Here is a 13,505-nt window from a genome sequence, read left to right on the forward strand (position 1 = left end):
ATCCTGCTTCATAGCTTTTTAGGGTCTAATACAGCCTCAAAGGCTGGACTGCTCTCTCAAGTGGGGCTCAGATTATGACCATAATACGTTCAAAAATTGGAAACAAGGAGCATTTGGAGTCTGTTGGGTGGACTTGAATTCTCATCCAGTGTAGTTAAATTAAAATGTAACAATAATAGAAAAGAAATATTTAACCATGATATTAAATTTAACTTCCCCTTGCTTGTATTTTTAGAATTGGTTTATCTTAGTTCAAAAGTGTTCAAGTTCTGGAAGATTCTTTGCATAAAAGGTTGTAGGAGTACTTGAAATAATGACCATCTCCAGAGCCCCTTACATCATCAATATCAGTTGAAAACCACATTATATCTGTTTTTCATTAAGCTTCGAATGAGCTTTGCTCTTCTCTTTACAAATAGAGACTTTAAAGTGTGTTTTGCTCATTAATTCTGAGGCTGCTCCAAACATAATTAACTCCCTCTCAGCAATTAACATATTTGATGGTGTTTATTTGGGCTTTTCTCCATTTGTACAGAATGATGCCAAAAAAATATTTGTTAGGTTGAACTGAATTTTGTTTTCACAGTTTGTGAAGCCAAAGAAGCAATTCAAATAAAACAGTAATCCATTACGACTCATTAGACTTATTAAGCTAATGTCTAATGACATGAGATCGAGACAATCAAACTCATGCAACCAATTAGTGGGGGAATCCCATCATAACCCAGAGTTCTACACTGAGTCACCCAGAAAAAAGTTGACTCATAAACCAAGCTAAACAGTCAATATAATATAGTGGCTAACCTGGGTGACCAACCTGGTTTGAGTCACAGCCCCGCCATTAATAATGTGGGAGAGTCCCTCGCAGTCTCTATACCTCAGTTTCTTCTTAAGGAAAACAGACCTGTTAATATTTTACATCATGTGGCTGTGGTCCGGGTGTGGTACAGAAATCTATGCTTTCTAATAGACATATAATGCAAGTCACCTATGTGAGCCATATATGTAATTTAAAATTTTCTAGTAGTCATTTTTTTTTAAAAGATTGAGTTTATTTGAGAGAGAGAGAGAAAGAGAGAGCACGAGGGTGGGGTGAGGGGCAGAGGCAGAGAGAGACTCAGACTCCTGGCTGAGCCAGGAGCCTGATGTGGGGCTCGATCCCAGACTCATCCATGGGGCCAGACTCCTGGGTACGTCCACAGGGTAGCTGGACTTTACTTTCTGCCATACTGACAATCTTTGGAACAGCACTGGGACAGGCAGACACCTAAAATTCACTCTGGCTCATACATACCTTTGCCATTATTCATACCAAGTCAAGCCAACTTTTACTTGAACGTGACCCTTCCAGGCCAGGGCAGTTTCTAACCTGTGTTTTCCACATCACCTTTACTCATCTCATTACCTGAAATAAATACATGACAAAGTTCCAGACTTGGACAAGGCCTTAAGATACCTTAATAACTACAGGGAACCTAGATAATTGTGCTTACACTGGGGTAAGTCCTTTACTGTCTTCATTATTTTTCCTTTAAAATTCCTGTGATAACTATAAAGTGACTTAAGCCTAAATAGGCAGCCTGACAGGTTTCTTCTGGTTTGGGACAATTAATTAAAACATTCTTTAATCTCTCCAAACCACTTCATATACGCACAACATCCAAGCCCATTTTGTTGTGGTGTCTGAGCCTACAGTGTTAAGCACATGAATGTCGGTGCTGGGCTGCCTAGATTTGAATCCTGGCTCTAGTACGCATGAGCTGTGCAAACTCAGGAAAGTGACCTAACCTCTCCGTGCCTCAGTGTCCTCGTCTGTGAAAATGAGACCAGTGATAGCGCTTACCTCGTTGGGTTTTGTGAAGATGAAGTGAGTTATCAGATGAGAAATGCTTGAAAACAGTGCTCAGCAGGTATGTAAGCTCCCAGGAAAGAGCAGGGCTGTGATTCAGAGGATTTCGGAGATGGAGAAACTAAGCAGAGCGAGTGGATGTGTTAGGGATCTGTGCTTCTCAGCATACCCAGGCCAGCTTTGCTGACGCAGGACATGGTGATGAGTAGGTAGTAAGAGCACCAAACCAGTCTGGCTCCTCTCGGTTGGTGACAATCTCTCTTGAGCCCTTAACTGGGAATCCGCATCTGGTGTGTCCAGTCCCTAGCTTCGGGATCTCCCACAAGTTATTTTTCAAGCATAATATGAGGATATAATCCCTCCTCACAGGCTTCGTGTAAAGGAAGGAAAACAGGAGGTGCCCACTGCTGTCCCCGGCCTATGACAGAGGCTTCCCTCCTCCTAATGTCCACCTGAAGTTTGTCAAGAACAACTGGTTTGAAATTTCATTTTAAAAAGTATTTCTGAGGTGCGCCTGGGTGGCTCGGTGGGTTAAGTGACTGCCTTCGGCTCAGGTCAAGATCCCAGAGTCCCGGGATCGAGTCCCGCATCGGGCTCCCTGCTCAGGGGGGAGCCTGCTCCTCCCTCTGACCCTCTCCCCTCCCATGCTCTCTCTGTCGCTCTCTCTCTGTCTCTCTCAATAAATAAATAAATAAAATCTTAAAACAACAACAAAACAAAAAACTCTATGACAGGAGCAGCGCCTTTACAGAAGTCCCAGCACAGCGGGGGACAGTCACCTTCAGCTTTTGCACCAACCGCAAGGCTGGCCTTCAGGCTCCGAGCGGTCCAGGCTCGCGGGTCCCCGGATCTTCACCTGCGTCCACGCGGGCTCTTCGGTCAAGAAAGCTCAGGAGGCGGTTTTGAATGAAGGGGACTTCGTTCTTGGCTCAGGAAATCCGCCTTTCTAGCAGACACGAGGTAGTAGGCTCACAGAGATGACTCTACTTCAACAAACGGAGGGCAAATCTGTAGGTGAAAGCGAGGAGAGGCACGTCGGTTGCAAGCCCCCGAGACTGCTTCCACACGGAGCCCTGGTCTGTTCCTGCGGAAGCCCCGGCACAGCCTCTACAGGCCTGGAGTCCCCCGGTCCACCACCCGAGGCGGATTCTCTTGGGACTTTCCAGGGCATCAGTAGAAGAATATTTTCCCAATGGGAACGGCTTCTTTTAGGAAGAGCAGCAGATCCTATCCGTGTTGAAAATGAAAACAGTGGGGGGGCGCCTGGGTGGCTCAGTGGGTTAAGCCTCTGCCTTTGGCTCAGGTCAGGTCTCAGGGTCCTGGGATAGAGCCCCGCAGCGGGCTCTCTGCTCAGCGGGGAGCCTGCTTCCTCCTCTCTCTGCCTGCCTCTCTGCCTACTTGTGATCTCTCTGTCAAATAAATAATAAAAAATTTTTTTAATTAAAAAAAAAAGAAAATGAAAACAATTTGGAACACTGAAAAAATAAAATTAAATTAAACAATAAAAGAAAAGAAAAGCAAGCAGAAAATACCATTCAAAATAGGGCACCGGGATAACTTCTTGCATGCTCTTTCAGAAAAAAGAAAACCTGTTTAGCACAGCTGACTATGAAAGAACGTGCAGGTCATTTCAGGAACTCCAGTAATGGGATGCGCTCGTCTTGTCCCATGACCTCACTGACACTGACATTACCTCATTGCCATTACCGCAGTGACAGTGAAGACAGGACAATCTGCTGACAAGTCTCCGGTTATCACTCTGAGACCTGCTACTACTTCAAGGTCATGAATTTGCTTTCCACAAACCCATGCAAGTGTTAAGACCTAATACTGAAAGGTAGACTATTTATTAAATACGCCGGTAGAAAGAAAAAGAAAGATGGATAGAAACAAAGAAGCTATTTCCTTAAAATGAAATTAACTTTAATTTTACTATTTAAATCAGCCACAAGACAATTTTAAAGAAAGACTAACACCCCCCCCCAAATGAAATAATGATGAGACATCATTTAAAACTATTCATTTAAACAAATCCCAGTGGTCCATTCTATATAAATGAAACCTACATATATTTATATATATATATATATATATACATATATATATATATATATGACATATATGTGTGTATATATACACATAAAGATTTTAAACTGAATTTATAATTTAATATTTTAAAAGAAATATTCTGAGCTATTTCATTTTGTGTATATTAAGCACTTCTGCTTATCAGCTTTTTAGGGAGGCATAAAAACGACTTGTCTTATCTGAGTGGGACTCCTCACCTGCTGTAAAGTCTGTTACGAGAGCGCTAGCAAGTGTTGTCGCTCCTCGGACACCTAACTCCCGTTCCACACGGGACACTTCAGAACGGTAACAACATTTACGGAGCATCTCCTGTGGCACATCACACACTTCATCTCATTTCATCCTGGAAACAGCTCCGTGAGGTAAGTCCTGTTTATGACGTGGGTAATAAGAGGCTTAACCCACTGAAGTAAGAAGAAACTGAGGCACACAGAGGTTAAATAATTGGCCTAAGGACGTCCGGGTACTGAATAAGGGAAGCAGGATTCGAACAGGAGTGGGCTTCAGGGTGCACCGACAACATTGAACTTCACCTGAGCCCTCTGCCCCCAGAAAGCAGCTGAGGTACCTCCGACCTTCCTGTGCTCCAGCTAACCTCAAAGGACCCCTTGCCCAGCAGAGGGAGGACCTGTCCTCACCTTCCCTCGGGACTCTCCTTTACCTGCCTTGACAAAACCCCAGACCCTCTTTTTTCCTTTGAGACATTCATGCCTCCCTGACGAGAGTGCATTTTGCCCCTTGCAGTAATTGAAATAAAATCATCTCTTTAATTGTCCTGAGCATTTTTACACCAGAAACTTACCCATATTGCCGATTCCTGAGAAAACAAAATCCAATTCAGAGATGCCTAAACCGTGCTCAGGCAATGCATCTTTTGGTGGAGTGGACCACATACGTGTTACCCATCCTCTCAAAAGCATTTCAGGAATTTTGAGCACGGGGAGAGAAAGCAGATCCCTGAGAAGACATGAGGTATGGTCAGTCCACGGAAAACTCGAACTATTTTTTAAAGATTTTATTTATTTGTTTGTTTGTTTGTTTATTTATTTGAGAGAGAGTGCAAAAACAAGAGAGATCTCAGAAGCAGAGAGAGAAGCAGACTCACTGCTGAGCAGAGAGTCCAATGCGGGGCTGGATCCCAGGATCCCAAGATCTTGACCTGAGCCGAAGGCAGATGCTTCACTGACTGAACCATATGGACACCCTGAAAACTAAGACTATTAAAACTGATGTGACAGATTTGCAGTTCTGAAAATAGAACTTCTTTCCTCAGATCAATCAATCTCTTTCCCAACCTGCCCCTTGCCACTCTGCCTCCTTCTCTCTGTCTCTCGCAATGTCATCAAATAGGAACACTCTCGGGGCGCCTGGGTGGCTCAGTGGGTTAAAGCCTCTGCCTTCGGCTCAGGTCATGATCTCAGGGTCCTGGGATCGAGCCCCACATCGGGCTTTCTGCTCAGCGGGGAGCCTGCTTCCCCTTCTCTCTCTGCCTGCCTCTCTGCCTACTTGTGATCTTGGTCTGTCAAATAAATAAATAAATAAATAATCTTTTAAACTTTAAGTTCTCTCAACGTGGCCTGATGAGTCGGCAATAGTTGACTCTACCCGAGGGCTCTCTGTACGGGATTGCTTATTGAAAGCACATTGGATGAGGACAGCCGGATAGGAAGTGTCCTCGAACACTGACATCAGGTACAGAGATGACCATGACAAAAAAGCTTTCTCCTCCCTTAACCAGCACCCCTAAATTCCTCCCACCTTACTCAAAGTCTTGACATTTAGCTTTCAACAAATATTTGAACCTGGTACGTTCTGGGAACTCCTCTAAGCACTGCAGAGGTAATCTCATGGTTGAGTCTCTCTGTGCCTTGGTTTTTCCATTCTTATACAGTATCAGGAGTAAGGCACACAAGTAGAAAGTTACCTACCTTCTTCTGCGTGACACCTGCTTTCAACTTCCAGGAGGGCAAACTTCAGGACATGTAAGGAGTTCGTCTCGCTCTTGTCCTAAGCTCACGTGTCTGATACTGTTGGCATCCAAGTTTTCCCTTCTTTTTCTCCATTACCATAGATGGCAAATAAGACATATCACTTTTACAGTGTTCTTTGGTGCAAATTTAATAAACCTTCATTAAAATTTGAGAACTCTCTGGAAGAAGGGAAAAGATATTGGTAAGGTCATTCATTAGAGTTGTTACGTCATCAATGAGAATTATCTAGGTTTCTGTCACTGTCTCTCCTTTATTACAGAACTCACGGCCCACTTAAAGGACGTGTGTCATTTCTTAGCAAGGGCTTTACCTTTGCCCAGCACATTTGTGGTCACCATCATTGTCATATTGCTTTAAAATCCTACTGAAATTACCCACGAGTTATTTTTGTCAGAAGCTGTGTCTCCTTCTTACGAGGGAGTTACTGATAGAAGAGACCTGAGCTGGGGCGCTCGTGCAGACCCCTGGGACAAGGAAGCCTCATGTGTCTGGGGCTGTGCAGACCCTGCCGACTGAGCCGGCCAGGCACCCCAAGTAAATGGAGAATGCAAGAGGCTTCCAAAATTAGCCAGAAAAGCACAGGTTTATGTTGTAGACCCCCTAGAGAATCTGGTGATTACATAGGACCTGAGAGGCCCCAACAAGACAACATTGGGGTTAGGGGCAGAGGGTGGGGAGGAAAAAACCGTGATTAGAGAGACGATCCCTGCAGGGCTACAGGGTAGATGCTGTTCAGAAGGACAGGAGACTCCATTTTTTAAAAAAGATTTTATTTATTTATTTGACAGAGAAAGAGCAGGCATTAGCGGGGGAGGGAGGAAGCAGCAGAGGGAGAGAGAGAACAGACTCCCCGCTGAGCAGGGAGACCAATGCGGGGCTCGATCCCAGGACCCCGGGACCATGACCTGAGCCAAAGGCAGACGCTTAACCCACTGAGCCCCCCGGGCCCCCCAGGAGGCTCAATTTAAAAAGTGATATTTTGCACCATCAAATAGTAAGATTTTATTTTAGGCAAAGTATTGGGTCTGCTCAGCCTCTGGAATTTCTACGTAAAACTCTGACATTATATTTGGCTGGAGCCCTCACTTATTTAAAACCTGCTTTAAGGACACCTGAGTGGTTCCGTCGGTTAAGCATCTGACTTTGAGTCAGGTCACGATAGCAGGGTCTAACGGCTGAGCCCCGTGTCAAGCTCCACAGTCAGTGGGGGGTCTGCCCATCGCCCTGCTTGTGCACACGCTCCTTCTCTCAAATAAAGGAAATTTTTAAAAGAAATAAAATTAAATAAAAATAAAATAAAATAAAAACCATCTTATTGAGGTACGATTGACACTAAAAAGCTCTATCTATGTAATATTTACAACTTGAGGGGTTTGGAGAGAAGCATATTCCCACAGTCACCATGATCTGTTCTGGCACCACATGCCATAAACATATCCGTATTCCCCCACAGTTTTCTTACCCCCTCTTATTATTATTATCTGGTGGGAGAGAGGGAGAGGGAGGAAGGGTAGAATACTTAGCATGAGGGACACCAGGGTGGCTCAGTTGGTTAAGCGGCTGCCTTCAGCTCAGATCATGATCCCAGCATCAAGGGATCAAGTTCCTCATCTGGGTCCTTGCTCAGTGGGGAGCCTGCTTCTCCCTCTGCCTCTGCCTGCCACTCTGCCTGCCTGTGCTCTCTCCCTCTCTCTGACAAATAAATAATAAAATAAATAAATAAAATCTTTAAAAAAAAAAAAGAATACTTAACATAGGATCTGTGCTTGTACCAAAATTTTAAAGATGCTATATTGTTACCTATAGGCATGTTATACCCTCCATCTCTACTACTTACTCACCTTGCCTAAGTGAAACTTCGCAGCCGTTGACTGATACCTCCCCTGTTGCCCGCGGTCCGCAGCTCCCAGAAACCCCCATTCTACTCTTTGCTTCTGTGAGTTGACGATTTTAGGTTCCTCATATAAGGGGTACCACGGAGTATTTGTCCTTCCGTGACTAGTGTATTTCATTTAGCGTAATACCTTCCAGGTCCACCCACGTTGTCTCAAATGTCAGGATTTTTTTTCTTTCTTAAAGCTGAATAACATAATATTCATTGTGAGAATATAACACATTTCTCTATCCATTCAGGCATTGATGGATATTTCCGTTGCTTCCGTGTCTTGGCTGTTGTGAGTAATGCTGCAATGAACATGGGACTGCGTGTATCTCTTTGAGACCCTAATTTCAATTCTTTTGAATGGGAATCTGGACCACACAATAATTTTTTTTTTTTTTTGAAAATTTTTGAGGAGTTTCCATACTGTTTTCCACACTGGCTGCACCAATTTACATTCCCACCGACAGTGCACAAGGGTTCCCTTTTCTCCAGATCCTCACCAACACTTGTTTTTCTGGGGTTTGGGGTTATTACTTATTTTTTTTTTTAAGATTTTATTTATTTGTCAGAGAGAGAGAGCACAAACAGTGGGAGTGGCAGGGAGAGAGAGAAGCAGGCTCCCCGCTGAGTAGGGATCCTGATGCAGGGCTCAATCCTGGACTCTGGGATCATGACCTGAGCTGAAGGCAAACTCTTAACCAACTGAGCCACCCAGGCATTCCCAAGGATCGTCATTCTTATTTTTTATTTATTTTCATTTACTTTTTATTAGAAAGAGAGAGATGGGGAGGGAGGGGCGGAGGGAGAGAGAAAGAAAATCTCAAGGAGGCTCCAACCCCAGTGGAGGCTGAAGTGGGGCTCAGTGGGGACCTTGATCCCACAACGCTGAGATTATGACCTGAGCCAAAATCACCAGCCAGATGCTTAACCACTGAGCCACCCACCCACCGAGGAAGCCCGGACCCTCATTCTTAAATGTGCCATTTCTTTTTTGGGTTTTACACACAGATATGAGTTCCATCAAGGTCATCGCCATTATTAAAAGACTTTGTAACTAATTCCATTATATCACCCGGCAGAAGTTAAAGAATAGGTTTTACCTGTGAAAAAGAGAACTCACAACACTAGGGTCAAGGCTGCAGGACAGTGTGCAGGTTCTGTTCTAGAGGAGGAAGCTTTCCCCCACCACCCATTCTTCCTCTACCTCTACCCAGGTCCCTCCCCCCCCAGAATAAATCTCCCTTTCTCTAGAACAAGTGTGAGACAGTGGCCTTGTTTTTAACCAGTAAACATACTGTGTGGTGACAGGCATTCTAGATTTAGAGTTTTGTCTTTCTTTCTCTTTCAAAAGATTTTATTCTTAAGTAATCTCTACACCCCACATGGGGCTTGAACTCACAACCCCAAGATCAAAAACCTCTCCAGGGCTTTTTCTCTTAATAGGGGTTGATCAGGAATGCCAGCTGCCCTGTACCTGGGCACCTTCCAGCCTGTGGGGTATGCAGTCTCCCATGAGGAGAAGAGCAAAGCGGAAGGAAGGTGCCAGTCCCATGGGCAGGGTCTCTGCTGAGAGAATGAGGGAATTTGGGGGGGGGTCCCTGCTGACCCCAGGTGAACACACATTCTTGGACAGTCCTGCTCCTTACATTAATAGAGAATGTATTTGTAACTGGTTATCCCTTTTATCTTCGCTCTGGAGATAAAAGATTCTAGAACTCTCTAGAATTATTTACCATTACTGGATTTTCAAAAGATCTTCTTCTAGGAGTGAGTATCCCTCAAATCAAATGGTATATGAGAAAGCAAAAGGAAAAAAAAAAAAAACCCTGGGAGTGTTTGATCTCGATACATCATTTTCTTAATTCTCCCATCTTCTTATAAAATCCCAATGTGATCTGTATTTTTTTGCCAAAGTGCAATTCACATAACATTAAGCCAACCATTTCAAAGTGCACAATTCAGTGACATCAGTATAATTACATTGTTGTACAATGACCATCTCTATCTCGTTCCAAAACTCCATCGCCCCAAAAGAAAACCCTGTGCCCACCAAGCAGTCACTTCTTTTGTCTCCCTGACAGCTCTCAGTCTTGTTTCTATCTCTATGGATTTACTTATTCTAGATGCTTCCCACGAATGGAATCACACAATATATGACCTTTGTGTCTCTCTTCCACTTGGCTCACCATTTTCTAGACTCTTCCGTGCTGTAGCACGTATCAGTACAGTGGCTGAGTAATATTTCACTGTATTTACCTAACACATCTTGTTTATCTGTTCATCGGCCAAAACATTCAGGTTGTTTTCCCCTTGGGCTGTTGTGAATAGTATTGCTATGAGTATTTATGTACAAATATTTGAGTACCTGTTTTCAGTCCTTTTGGTATAAATTGGGAGTGGAGTTGCTGGAACATATGGTAAGGCTATATTTAACTTTTTAAAAAAGTGTGATTAGTTTCCTTATCTCCTCTGGCTTGATTAGAAACGCAGGAAAACAGTACCGCTCCCGACGGATTGCAGTGCAGCTGAAGCAGTCACTAGTCATAAATATTCTAAAACATCCTTCATTGAAGCTAAAAAGAGAGAATCTGGTTATTTATCAAGGAACTGGAAATGTTTCTAAACCAGTCGTAAAGTTAACTGAATAACCATCTTTCTTGGTGTTGTATTCACACAGGAGGCTTCTGGGTGATACTTTCAAAGAGGTTCGGGGGATGTGGCTCTAGGTTACAGGTGAGGGACAGGACTTATTTTTAGACTTTCCAGAATCTAGCACCTTAACCCCTACCCGCAGCCCTTTCCACAGCCCCTTCTCCAGTCAGCCAGACGTCTCCTTTCTACCCCCTGGGGCTGCCAAGGACCGTCCCCACCCCCGGGGGGAGCCCTCTTCACTCCCTATTGCTCCCCCACTCTCTCCCCCCCCAGAGGCAGATACTGAGTAAAATTGACTTTTTCATCTAAAACAACTTCTACCAATGGAATAAATCATAAAACAATAACCGTAAACTCTAATGTTGCTTATTTAGCCCTGATTTCATAATGTGCAGGAATCAGACCTCGTATTTCATCAGGTGCCACGTGGAGCTGAGCAGGGTCCAAACACAACCCAAGGGCTGCCGGGGTGGCTCAGTCGGTTGGGCGTGTGGCTCGTGGCTTCTGCTCAGGTCAGGATCTCAGGGCCCTGGGAAAGAGCTCCAAGTTGGGATCTGTGCTCATGGAGGAGTCCACGTGAGGATTTCTCCCTCTCCCTCTGCCCGCCCTCCCACCCCACCCCTGCATGCGGGCATGCTCCCTTTCTCTCTCGGTCCAATAAGTAAATAGATCTTTTTAAAAAGGATTAAGAAGGGATGACTGGGTGGCTCAGTTGGTTAAGCAGCTGCCTTTGGCTCAGGTCACCATCCTGGTGACTTGACCTGGGATCAAGTCCCTCGTTGGGCTCCTTGCTCGGCAGGGAGCCTGCTTCGCCCTCTGTCTGCCTGTGCTACTCTCTCTCTCTCTCTGACTAATAAATAAAAAAAATCTTAAAAAAAAAACAAAGGATTAAGAAAAATAAATGCAACTCAAACTTCATCTGCTTCTAGAAAGTACCATCAAACAACCTCAAATGAGAACAGATTATAATACTTTTCACATCCAGGCATACGATGGAAATTTACTCGTAGCTACCCTGAGGCTGAGGGGAACCTGCAGCTCCTTCCTGGACTGGGTTTCTCATCCAACACCACGTCCAGGCAGGCAGAGATGTTCTCTCTCTCAAACAGCTAATGCCAACCCCTCCGCCCCTCCTGGTTGCCCACGTCGCTGAGAATGTCACAGCTTTTTTTTTTTTTTTTATTAAGTCAATCATCACTGCTGTCTTTCTCCCTCAGAAAATAGGAAGTTCTACCCAGGAGTTAAGTGGCAAAGAGATTAAGCCGGGCTTAATGTCTGGTGGACGGGGGTTCAGCACCGGCTGTGTTTCTCACTGGCCACGTGACTTTGAACTACTTGGTCAAACTCCCTGTGCCTCAGTGTCCTCATTTTTAAAATGGAGACACTGCGTCTACTTTACAGGGTATTGCCAGTGTTCAGAGAGTAATGCAGGTCCCGTGCCTGGCACCCCGCTTGGCCGCAGATAGATGCTGTTGACATAGTAACCATTTCTGCCCCCTGTTTCTTCTCTCCCCCTCGCTCCTCTGCCCCCCCAAACCCACCACCACCACCATCTCACACATTCCCTCAGAAGAGACTATGTTTGTGGCTTTAGGGGAGGGCCGAGAACAAAGCAAATAGGTTGTGGCTTCCCAGTTACCGTGTTTCAAAAACGCCACATCCTTAGAGGAACGAGAAAAGAAACACAGATTTGAAGCGGGGGAGGGCTCCGTATTTCTCCGCAACTCCAAGCGGAATAAAGCCAAAGCCAAAGCCAAACAAACTAGAAAAGACTGCCCTCGCTTGGGCTGCAAAGACCGTGACGGGGAAGACACAGGGTTTCGTGGCTGGAAGAGGTAGCAGACGGGACCACGGACAGCCTCAGATTCCTTCTGCTCTGCCGTGCTCAGAGTACGACCTATAAAGGACCAAAAAATCTCTAATCCAGGAGCTATCAGTTGTGTCATAACAGAATTCTTTAAATATTAGGAGTTTGGGGTGCCTGGGTGGCTTCAGTGGGTAAAGCTTCTGCCTTCGGCTCAGGTCATGATCCCAGCGTCCAGGGGTCTCTCTGAGCTTCTACCGTGGGAGCTGGATCGCAACTGAGTAAAGGAAGGGGCTGCCAGGCCTTTTAAGGCCTAGACTGGGACTTGGCACACACTCGTCAGTTCCAGCACATCTGGGGACTGGAGCAGGTCACGGCCAGCCCGGATTTAAGGGCTGGAGGGGTAGACGCCACCTCGGGTTGCAGGAGCGGCAGCAGCCTTCAAGGGAAGAGTTGTTCACAGTCACGTTTGGAGTTTGTCTGCCCCACCTGTAGAAACCGGGTGTACTTTAAATGGTTACACTTGGGCGCCTGGGTGGCGCAGCCCATTCAGCATCTGCCTTTGGCTCCGGTCATGATCCCAGGGTTCTGGGATCGAGTCCCCATTAGGCTCCCTGCTCAGCAGAGACTCTGCTTCTCCCTCTCCCTCTGCTTCTCCCCCTGCTCATGCTTTCTCTCTCTCTCTCGAGTGCTCTCTCTCTCCCAAGTAAATAAATGAAATCTTAAAAAAATAAATTTTTACACTTAGCACATTAATAATTTTAACGTAAAAGTACACAGTGATTACCCAATAACCTCTGTTGAAGACATAAATGGTCTAGATTTCAGGGGAGGGGGCCAAAGAGCCCTTCTTGCTTCTCTGGTCTTGGAGTCTGTTGTCCTGGAGCCTTTCTTAGGGTTTGTGAAGGAAGTTTTTTCTCTTTCTGAGTCTTGAATGACTGTGAGTTTTGCAGAAGGCCCCAGTATGCGATCATAAGGGCCCTGGTCCTTTTCAAATTCCTGTGCTCCTGACTTTGGGTGTGAGTCGAAAATTCCTGCCTGTCTCCCTGCAGGGCACCAGCCTCCGCATCTAACCGGTCGCGGCAGAGATCTCCCAGGCCCTCTCCCCCTCAAGAGGGTGGTTATCAGGGGGACAGTGGCCTGTGTAGCACCCCTCATATGTAGAGATGATCTCACCTGTAGAGGGAAATGCTTCTAGAGTACAAAAACGGACTTAATCATGCCAATTAGCAGTGGCGG

General features: G+C 45.3%; 1 long non-coding RNA gene across 1 annotated transcript; it reads right to left on the reverse strand.

Annotated features, from left to right (window-relative positions):
• Positions 1–511: 511 nt before the first annotated feature.
• LOC309862775 lies at positions 512–5,994 on the reverse strand. The gene is made up of 3 exons (XR_014310708.1): positions 5,866–5,994; positions 4,740–4,894; positions 512–2,857 (listed from the first exon to the last, which is right to left on the reverse strand). It is a non-coding gene; the product is annotated as an uncharacterized lncRNA (long non-coding RNA).
• Positions 5,995–13,505: the final 7,511 nt, after the last annotated feature.

The sequence above is a fragment of the Mustela nivalis genome (assembly GCF_964662115.1).
Source record: "Mustela nivalis genome assembly, chromosome: 4".
Classification (NCBI taxonomy): Eukaryota; Metazoa; Chordata; class Mammalia; order Carnivora; family Mustelidae; genus Mustela; species Mustela nivalis.